This window comes from Drosophila virilis, unplaced genomic scaffold, assembly GCF_030788295.1.
Source record: "Drosophila virilis strain 15010-1051.87 unplaced genomic scaffold, Dvir_AGI_RSII-ME tig00000729, whole genome shotgun sequence".
Classification (NCBI taxonomy): Eukaryota; Metazoa; Arthropoda; class Insecta; order Diptera; family Drosophilidae; genus Drosophila; species Drosophila virilis.
In genome coordinates, this window is record NW_027212820.1 from 58,729 (window position 1) to 69,403 (window position 10,675).

Here is a 10,675-nt window from a genome sequence, read left to right on the forward strand (position 1 = left end):
AAGGGTATTAAATCTTCGATCATACCAACTATGCATACTAATAAAAAACAGGGTCACCGATTTTAAAATTCCTTTAAATGGCAAATTATAAAATATTAAAATTAGCAATTTTTATTTTTAAATTTTTTGATTGCGTTTTTTGTTTACATTGCAAACTGAAATGACATGCAAATATTACAACACTGCCCCGCCCGCCTTCACTTCCCCTTTATAGATCAGCCTTGAAATGCATAATTAAATGTGTTGTCGGGCTTTGTAATGAGGGCAAACAATTTGCCAACGAAATTGCGAATCTACATTTAATTAAAAAATTGCACATTTACCAAGCGAAAGCAAATTTGCAAATGTTTGTGAAGTTCATGTCTGAACAGCTGTGGGAACCGAACTAGTAATTGGGTGAATCGTGAATTGAAGCTGAAAATGTCTGAAAAATGTCTATCAAAGAACAACAAGGTTTGCCCTCAAAGGAATGCTTGAAAAAGGGGGTAAATAAAATACACATCACAGAATATGCTTAGATATTATATAATATATAATAAAAATATAAAAATCTCAGCACCTAAATACATTGAGTTTCACTGAGATATTCTCTTCTTAATACACAAATATAAATAAGCATTTTTTTTATAATTATCTATGCCTCATATAAGCAGCTTTCTTTTCTTACAGCAAAATTGTTGTACATTTTACATTTAATTACCAGCATGTGCTCACCGCATAGCCCGCATTCATTCACATATTCTATATAGGTTTCAATTGCAATGTCGCATATTGATATTTGTGGATTTGTTGTAGCAAATCAATTGAATATTATTTGTGTATATATCCCAATATTTTATGCATCAATGTCTGCTGCACTTTTAGATATAACTGAATTAAATGCGCTACACTGCGTATGAGTAATGCAGTCTGCTGTGGTGCACACACACACGCACACTTTGACGCTTTTAAGCACCATTAATTTGCTGTGGGCCATATAATCATCACCCCCCCCCCCCCCCCCCTCCCCAGCCCTTATCTGTGGCAGCAGTCGAGGGTAATTATATGTGCATAGAGAGCTTGCACATGATATTCTCATACGCAGCAAGTGTAGCGAGGTTTCATGGCATGGGGCTTATGTTTGATTTTTAATGGACAGTGGCCAGTGGCCGGTGGCTGGTTAACAATTTTTGGCGAACTCTTATACGCAGAAACCCTAATTGCGAATGCCGACAAATAGTCGAACGCGAAGCGCAAATGAATTAAAAGCGCAAACCGAGAGCTGAACTCAAACTCAAACCCAAAATCTAAGCCCGATTCCCGACTGATATGGCCGCTGGTCTATTCAAAGCTCTACTCGATTTGCTTTGCGACTTTAATTTGATTTTGTTGACGTGGCCGTGGCTGGTGTAGTTGTTGCTGCTGTTTTGTTATTAATGATGGCATGCACAGAAACAAACTTAGCGAGAGTATAAGAGGGAGGGAGGGAGAGAGAGGGAGAGTGTGTGAAAGTCGGCCACGTTAAATGACTGTCATCATTCATTAGCCGCAGCCGCTGGGCAGTTGTCTACGCAGGACTTGGTTTTAAGCCAGTTCGTTTACACATAGCTGGCTTATATCTTGCACAGCACACATACACCTGCTCCTGTATGTGTCTGCTTCAGTTGACCTGCTTGCGACGTGCTGCAAGGCAAGCCAAAGCCACGCAGCTTACTGATATGTGCCCTGTCGTCGACATTGTCTAAGCCGCTCTGCCATAGCCCTAAAACAAATTCATTTAAACACTGCACAAGCCCTCAACCCTCAGTCCTATCCCCACCCCAACCCACAGATAGTCTTAATTGTACTCTCATCACAATTATTGTTGTCTTAGTATTTTAATTAAAATGTGTTTGCCTCGAGTGGCCACTGCTGCTGCTCACAATGGGTTGTAGATGGGGGGAGGGGGTTGGGGTGGTCTGCTTCGGCTACCAGCAAATTATGTCTGTTGAACACTTTCTTGGCCACAAGTGTCGACCACATAGATTCAAATTGGAAGACGACACAAATTACGGTCGCCTTCTGTATGTTTGGGTAAACAAACAAGCAAACAATTGCTCAAATGCACAGCACATGCTATTTCATGCGGTTTTCATATCAATTGAGAATGCATAAACATTTAATTTATTTTAAATGCAACGTAAAACATATATTTTAATCAGCCTATGCCAATGGTCCACTTTGTGATGCACAGTGATTGCTTTTGCTAAATTAATCAATTTTTAAAAAATATCTGATTGAGCGAATAAACCAATTGTCAAGAAAACGAAAGCCTGTGCTGGTCATGGGTTCATAAAGGAAATATCGTGTAATTCCATATTTTAATTTCCGTTCTTATGCCTATGCAAAATGAAAATGTAGAAGGAAGTATCTCCGACCCCATAAATTGTATATATTCTCAGCATCAATAGCCGAGTCGATCTAGCCATGTCCGTCGTCTGTCCGCCCTCCTAGTGCCTGCGCAGATCGTGTTTCTTTCCGATAATCGATAACTTAATCAGTTTCGAATCAATCGACTAAAATCGATATCAACATCCTGTTTCTTTAGCAATTTTGGTAGATATTAAGAGCTAGAGTCACCAAACTTGATATGTTGCTTCTAGAATATTATATATATCAAGTATCTTTCATTTTATACCTATCGCCACCTCCCTGCTAACACCACACAGATATAAATCAAGCTAATAACCCAACTTAGATTGCCAACCAATCTAAGCCACAATTTTAATTCAATTGACTTTTTGAGAATACACAAATATTCTATAGTACAATAAGATATTCTGTAGAAACTTTCATAAAGATCGATGAGGAAAAACCAAAGTTATATGTAACTGCGTAATTGGATAGGACAGCTAGCGAAACTTCATGAATTTCTGTATATATGTACGCACACACATTCGCGTCTGCTTCGCATTCTATAGCATTCTAACAGCATAGTAAATGCGTCGTATGTGGCTGATAAGTAGAGGCGTAGAAAGTGTTGAGTTCGAACCCAACCAGGGAAAATATATATATATATATACATATATATATATATATATATATTTTTTGTGCTGGCTTGTCTGTTGAGTAGAGTTGTCAGCAAGTAATACGATTAGTAATACGATTGGAGTTCGAACTCTCCTTTTTATACCCTGAACCCATTAAAAATGGGTATAAGGGTATATTGTATTTGTGCAAAATTCAAATGTATGTAACAGGCAGAAGGAAGCATCTCCGACCCCATGATGTATACATATTCTTGATCAGCATCAATAGCCGAGTCGATCTAGCCATGTCCGTCTGTCTGTCCGTCCGTATATATGAGCTCAAGGATCTCAGAACCTATAAGAGCTAGAGACTTGAAATTTTAGATGTAGATGCTACTAGCTCCCGCGCAGATCGAGTTTGTTTCTGATAATCGTAACTTACTCCGTTTCCAAGCAATCGAAAAAAATATCGATATCGACATCCTGTGTTTTTTAGCAAATTGGGTAAATAATATGAGCTAGAGCCACCAAACATGATATGTTGCTTCTAGAATATTATAGATATTTCAAGTATCTTTCATTTCATACCTATCGCCGCCTCCCCGCTACCACTCCAGAGCTATAAATCAAGTTAATAACCCAACTATTATTGTCAACCAATTCAAACCACAATTTAAATGCAATTGATTTTTTCAGAATACACAGATATACTGTAGAAAATTTCATAAAGATCGGTTAAGAAAAACTAAAAGTTATATTATAAGTTAAGAATTTCTGTATACATGTACACACACCCATTCATGCGCGTCTGCTTCGCATTCTAATAGCATGGTAATTGCATCTTTTTTTTGTAATGTTATTTTAGTTCCTTTTTTATCATAAATACTTAATTGTTGATGTGGCTGCTGAGTAGAGGCATAGCAGGTGGTGCGGTCTGTCCCGACTTCGAGCGCTACCGGGGAAAGTATTATTTTTTTTTTTTTTTGCTGGTGTGGCTGTTGAGTAGAGTCGACAGTAAGTAATGCGGTCAGTTGCAAATTCGAGCCCTGCCAAGGGAACTTTTTTTTATTAATTTATTTGGTGTTGGAATAAGAGGGTTCAGGGTATCCCCTAGTCGGGAGCTCCCGACTAGAACGTTTTACTTGTTTACTTTTATATTCAGATATTAATATACCCTGCACTCATTTGAAAGGGAGAAATTTTAAATGGGTATAATATTGTTATGCAAAGGTATGTAACAGCACTAACCAAACAACATGTATGTTGTTTGGTTAGTGGTAACAGGCAGAAGGAAGCATCTCCGATAATCGATAACTTGCCCCTTTTCAAAGCCACCGATGAAAATCGACATCGGAATTATATTTTTTGAGCAGCTCCCTAGATTCACCAAACTTAATATGTAGCTTCTAAAATAGTATACACAAATCAAGTTACGTTCATTTTATAGGTTTCAATGATAATCATCAAGTGATTGGAGTTCATTTTCCACTTTAGAGCTTCGATTCGTGCGCAAAGATTCTTCCTAAAAATTCCTATCCTTAACCTGGTCTTCAAATTGCTTGCGAAATTTGAAGCACACCAATCAGTTAATTGATTAAATTTGATATATTTACTTAGTTTATGTTTGTTTAAACCAAACATTTTTGCATAATAATATTTTAAAATTTTCAAAAGGATTTTTTAACAACTAATTCGATTCGCATAGGCTTAAAGTCAGTTTTACTTTTGATTTAAGTAAATGCATTTTTTCTAAGATTAAGTATAAGCCGCGTAGACGTCAAATCAGAACTGTTTATAAAAAGCAGACAAACTTAAATAAATAGTTTTAAATGAACAACTTTAGAGGGAGACCCATAATTAGGCTTTGGTTGCATCCTTTTAACTTATCAAATCACATTTTCAATTCAATTTCGTACATTAAATAATTATTTACATTTGAAAAACATGCGACAAAGCAGAGTTCAAATTGATTCTTGGTTAAAGGACGTGGAAAATTTAGCTCGAACCGCAAACTGAGTTTTATTTTTATTATTTTTATTTTTTTGCAGCTATGGTCAAAATCACAAATATCTCTCTATCATAGTTCAAGCGAACACTAAAAACGTTTCATTTCTCACATGAAATATGAAATAAAATGTTTGTAAGGCGCAAATAGAATCAATTATTGGGATTTCTAATAAATCGGTTTGAATGCGAGCAGATTGTTAAGAGCGAACTTAGAATTGCGACTACTAAATGATTTTTTGCTAACAACCGCCCAAAAGCCTTTCATAGCTTTGGCAATCCCCTGTCCATGCGGTCTACGTTATATTTTAAAGACTGCTCAATTTTTGCTTTTGTCTATCAAAAAAATGCTTTTGCCCGCACTATACATTTTTAATTTAAGTCCTTAGAACTTCAGCTGTTCAGAAATTGTTTGGCCAAAGACACAGCGAAAGCTCGATTTGTGCGATATATTAGTAAAGTCTCCGACATACTTATGTATCTATATATTTCTTTTGTGAGTTTTTATTATGTTTTGGCTCATGTCGAACCTCGCATTTGTTTCCTAGGTACGTGCACGGGTCATATGCGAAATGTGTTCTATTTATACTTTTATATATTTATATGTCTTTTCTCGTATTTTCATGTGTTGTTTGCAGATTCCTCTCATTCCTTTCGTGTTGTTTTTTGACTTTGGTGTTGTTGTTGTGTATGCTTTGCATTAATTTTATGGACCTTGACACAAGGCATTATATGCCCTGTTGAACGTAAGTGAATTTGACTGAATAGATCCCTTGGCTTGTTTTATTATGTATATATGTCGATTAACTTGTGCTTCTCTCTCTTTATCTCAGTCTCTCTCTATCCCACCCTCTAATTTGTCCCACAGTTGATCCAATAATCGTAAATAAAATGCCCTTGTAATAATTTTTGTATAACGCTCAAACGAGCCTTACGTAAGCATAACACGAATTGTGATTTAGGTCCTGCCACCCAGACCGTACGCATATTCCCAGATTTGGGCCACTTGTTTTTAGATAGCGTTGTCCTAAGATAGGCTAGTATAACAATAATAAATACTTTTTCGCCTGCTTGGATTCGGTTTTGTTTGTTTTGATTACCAACACCTAAGCAACTACTCCCTTCCTCCTCTACTATATTCATATATATATTTTCTTTTATGTTCATATTTATATTTTTTTATTTTTTGAGCCACATGACGACTTACAATAAATAAAATCGGGCTTTGAACCAAGCCGGTTCTAGCCCTTTGCTCAACATTTTACAAACTTAAAATATTTAATAAATATTTAAACAGAAAAACGTAACTGTACTCCATAAAGGTTAAAACGAAACGAAAGAATACAAAGAAATCAGAGCGAATTCGAAAATCAACTTCGGTATCAATCGCCCGGGCAACGCCGGATAGTTTCTTCTCGGGCGTATACTATGTACTAATTTGTCACAAGTTACCTTTGGTTTACTCCAGCTTTACATTCGCTATTATTTTCTCGAGCAGCTCGCAATTGATTCTGACTCTAGCAAACCCTAACCAGCACAATTAAAATTCAGTCAACCCCAAAGCTTCCCAGTCGAGTTGAGGCTAGGAGTCGTATCAATTGAATACAATTTCTATTAGGCTGAGCAGGAAAAGGGCATCCTTTGTGTTGTTCTTGAGTGTTTCTTGTTATTGTTGTAGTTGGGGCATTTCCTCTGTTTCAGCGTGAGCTTCACAAGTTGCATCGAGGCCCGTATAGATTATGAAATGAGGTCACAAAAGCCTCAATACAACAAACCCAAAGCTGTTGCTTTTGTTGCTGTTGTTGTCGTTGACCAAAGTACGTAAACAAGTTAACTTTAAATGGTGTCGCATAATTTGTGTGTTTTAGTTGAATGCTTGGCTGATTCTCGAGCTTAAACCTTGAGCATTTATCAAATGGGAAGTATTTCGAATTTTCCAGAGCTGAAGGCTTCAAGCAGCAGGGGCTTGGCAAGCGTGGGCTCTACTCCAAGTCAAGCAACACCTAGTGTATAAACATATATGTGTGTAATATATTTATATAAATATATATTAAATAAAGGGGCCCATCAATCAAGTCAAGTGAAAATTTATAGCACTTTTGTTTGTTATTATTCGTTTATGCATGAGTTAATTAGAATATTGGCGTTAACCTTTCCAGCGGGTTCGTCTCTTTTGTTGTAATGCTACAAGATTTATGAAAGACCTCTCTCTTTCTATCTTGCCCTCACTCTCATTCTCACTGTGTATGCGCATTAGACATACATATGCTGGCTACTGTCTGTGTCCACTGAAAAGTAGCAGCTAGTTGTGTGCGTGCGTGTGTATGGACAATGCGTGTGTCTTTTAAGACAACAAAACTAGGCATGAGCCTCGTGCCAATAGTTTTGTCGGCTAATTTTGTTCATTTCCCTTAGTTTTCAATTCAATTACGCATTTTTGTGGGTTGATTTTAAGACAATAAACTTTTCTGCTTCACTTGGCTCAAAGGTTAGATGAAGTGAGTTGGAAATATGAAATGATTTTTAGCACTTAAAGGGTTGCAATATTGGGATATCACGTTAAATGGCAAATAGTTTGCGCTTGTAAAGGTTACAAAGCTCTTCGGGAACGATTTTGTAAAGTACAAAAAAATATGCGAAATTTTTTATATAAATTTATACAACAAATTACAATTTATGCTATATTATGTTTTTCTTAATCATGTCCTATTTTTTATACCCTGAACCCATTAAAAATGGGTAAAAAGGCTATAATATCTTTGTGCAAATATATATAACAGGCAGAAGGAAGCATCTCCTACCCCATAAAGTAAATATATTGTTGATCAGCATCAGCATCAATAGAGTCAACGAGTCGATCTAGTCATTTTCCTTTGTCTGTCTGTCTGTCCGTCCGTCTGTCCGTATGTATGAACGCAAGGATATCTATAGCCTTTAAGAGCTAGAGACTGTTTTCGAAAATCGATAACTTACTCCGTTTCCAAGTAATCGATATAAATCGATATTGACATCCTGTTTTTTGAGAAAATTGGCTAAATATTAAGAGCTAGAGTTACAAAACATGATATGTTGCTTCTAGAATATTCTATATATATCGAGTATCTTTCATTTTATACCTATCGCCACCTCCCGGCTTTCACCGCAGAGTTAATAACCCAACTTATATTGCTCACCAATTTAAGCCACAATTCCAATGCAATTGACTTTTTGAGAATACACAAATATTCTGTTGTACAAAAAGATTTACTGTTTCATTAAGATCGGTTAAGAAAAACCCACATTTTTTTAGGTTTTAATGCGGAAACACACACATTTATGATCGCCTGCTTTGAATTCTATCAACAATTGCAATGGCGATTGTATTCTGTGCTGTTATTTTAATTCGTTATTTTCTCAATATTACACAATTATTGGTGTCGCTCTGTCGCGACTTCGAGCCCTACAGGGGAAACTATTTTTTTTTTTGGCTGGTGGGGCTGTTGAGTAGTAATGTGTCAGATGCAAGTTCCAACTCTGCTAAGGAACTTTTTTTAAATTTATCTTTATTATTTCAAGCGAGCGCGCTCCGCGAACTGCATTTGGTGTTGAAATAAGAGGGTTCAGGGTATTCGCTAGTCGGGAGCTCCCTCTTACTTCTTACTTGTTATTTTAATTACATATTTATATTGTGGAGATCCTTGTATGCAGAACTTGTATGTGATCAATTTATTTTGTCTATCCACAATTTGATTTTATATGATTTATTAATTATTTATATTTAAATACCAGTTAAAAGTTCAACTATTGCCGATTCAAAGTTGAGTACTCCTATCCGAATTATTGCATTTGGGTGCATACGCAATGGCAATTCCAATTAGAAAATATGTGTCAACGGGCCACTAACAGTTGCCAATCGCCAAAAGCCGAGTGTCGAATGTTAACCAACGAGAGCTTAACAGCAGCCTAACAGCGCAGCGAACGCATGCGTAACAGTTGGCGCTCTCAGCCGTGCTGTTAACTCAGCAGCTGTTAGCACCTAACAGCGGGCGGTCGCTCTTGAAACGTGGATTAGTGTGTGAGTATCGAATTTACGAGCTGTCGAGACATTTGAATAATGCTGTAAAAAAGGTGGCAAATTGTCAAATTGCTTGGTAAATGGCGAATGGCAAAAGACGCGGCTAATTTATGTCAATTAATGCATTAAAATTTCATTGTGTTATGGCAAAAGCGTCGTCGGATGTAGCGATTTTATTAATTTCTGGCAATACAACTAAAAAGCTGTTGTCCATAGAAATTAATAGCAAATATTTGCACAACAATTTGTTTGCTTGGGCCCGCCCGTGCGCTCAGGTCGGCGGCTTCAAAAGGTTGTACAATAATAATCATTAAATATGTTTTCTCAAAACAGCCTAGCAAATCAAGAACATAAAAAAATTTCAATAAAAGAGTAAGCTTGAGAGACGCCAAGCCAGCTGCAGCCACCAAACAACAACAACAACAACATCAAGTTTACAGCGATTTCCGGTCTGCCTCTCTGTCTGTCTATGTGTGAGTGGGTCTGTGTGTGTGTGCTGAAAATGCTATCACAAATCCCCGCTAATAATTTGTCAATATTACGTGAGCTGAAAATTGAATAAAAAGCGTTTTTCAATTGAGCGCAAAAAAAAATGTAGCAGATGAAGCCAAAGGCAAGGGAAAAAATGCAAAGGCAAAGACCAGGAATTTCCCTAGAAATCAAATAAATTGTTACAAATGAGTGCAACTTTTGACTGTGGCCCCAAACTGAAACCCCGCCAACACCCATCCCACGTCAGGCCCTCTTACAGACAGTCAAATTTTATTTATGTGCTTCTCTTTCGATTTTTCATTTGCTAAGCTGATTTGCAACTTTTTGCACTCCTTTCCCCTCTCGCTCTCTCTTTCTTTCTCTCTCTGTTTTTTTGGGAAAACTTTGCTGCCCATTGCTGGAAAAATGTATGAATAATTCAGCATACGATGCTGCTCTTGGCCGCATTTTCCGGCACTGTTTTGGCCAGCTTGTAATAAATGCAAATGAATTGATGAAAAGTCGCGTATTGCGCTCTCTGTTTACATTTTTACTGATTTGATATGCGCATCAATGTCAGCGCGAGCGAGCGGAGGGGAGGCTAAAACAGATAGCATGTTGCATATGCGTTTTCATATATATCATATGATCCATATTTTCATCATCAAGCGGCAAACAAACAACAACTGAAATCGAGGCAAATATTTTATTTTCGATATTTTGCATTTTCAATTGCGCAAAGAACTGTATTTCAGCAGAAGTTGCAAGCACATCGAACTAAGCGTATTTGAATATGATTCATTTATTATTCAACATTCAAAGTTCCTCTGGAATGCAACATATTTCATTGGCAGAGAATGTTTAACAAATTCTGTGAACATTTTTAGAAACTATAAATCTAACTTAAGTTAAGAAAATATGTGTTGAAAGCAAAAATAAATCGACTTTAAATCCAAGCGAATAGAATTAATTGTCTAAAAATCAAACATAAATTCGTTTCAATTTTGTACAATAAATATTTGATTTTCGCAAACAATCTCTGAACATGTAAAATAAACTCAATAAAATGTTAAAGCACAGTTAACTGCATTTATTTGCTTTAATTTGAGTAAACAAATGCGAAATATGATGATTCACAAAGCAGTTCATAGGAAGAAGC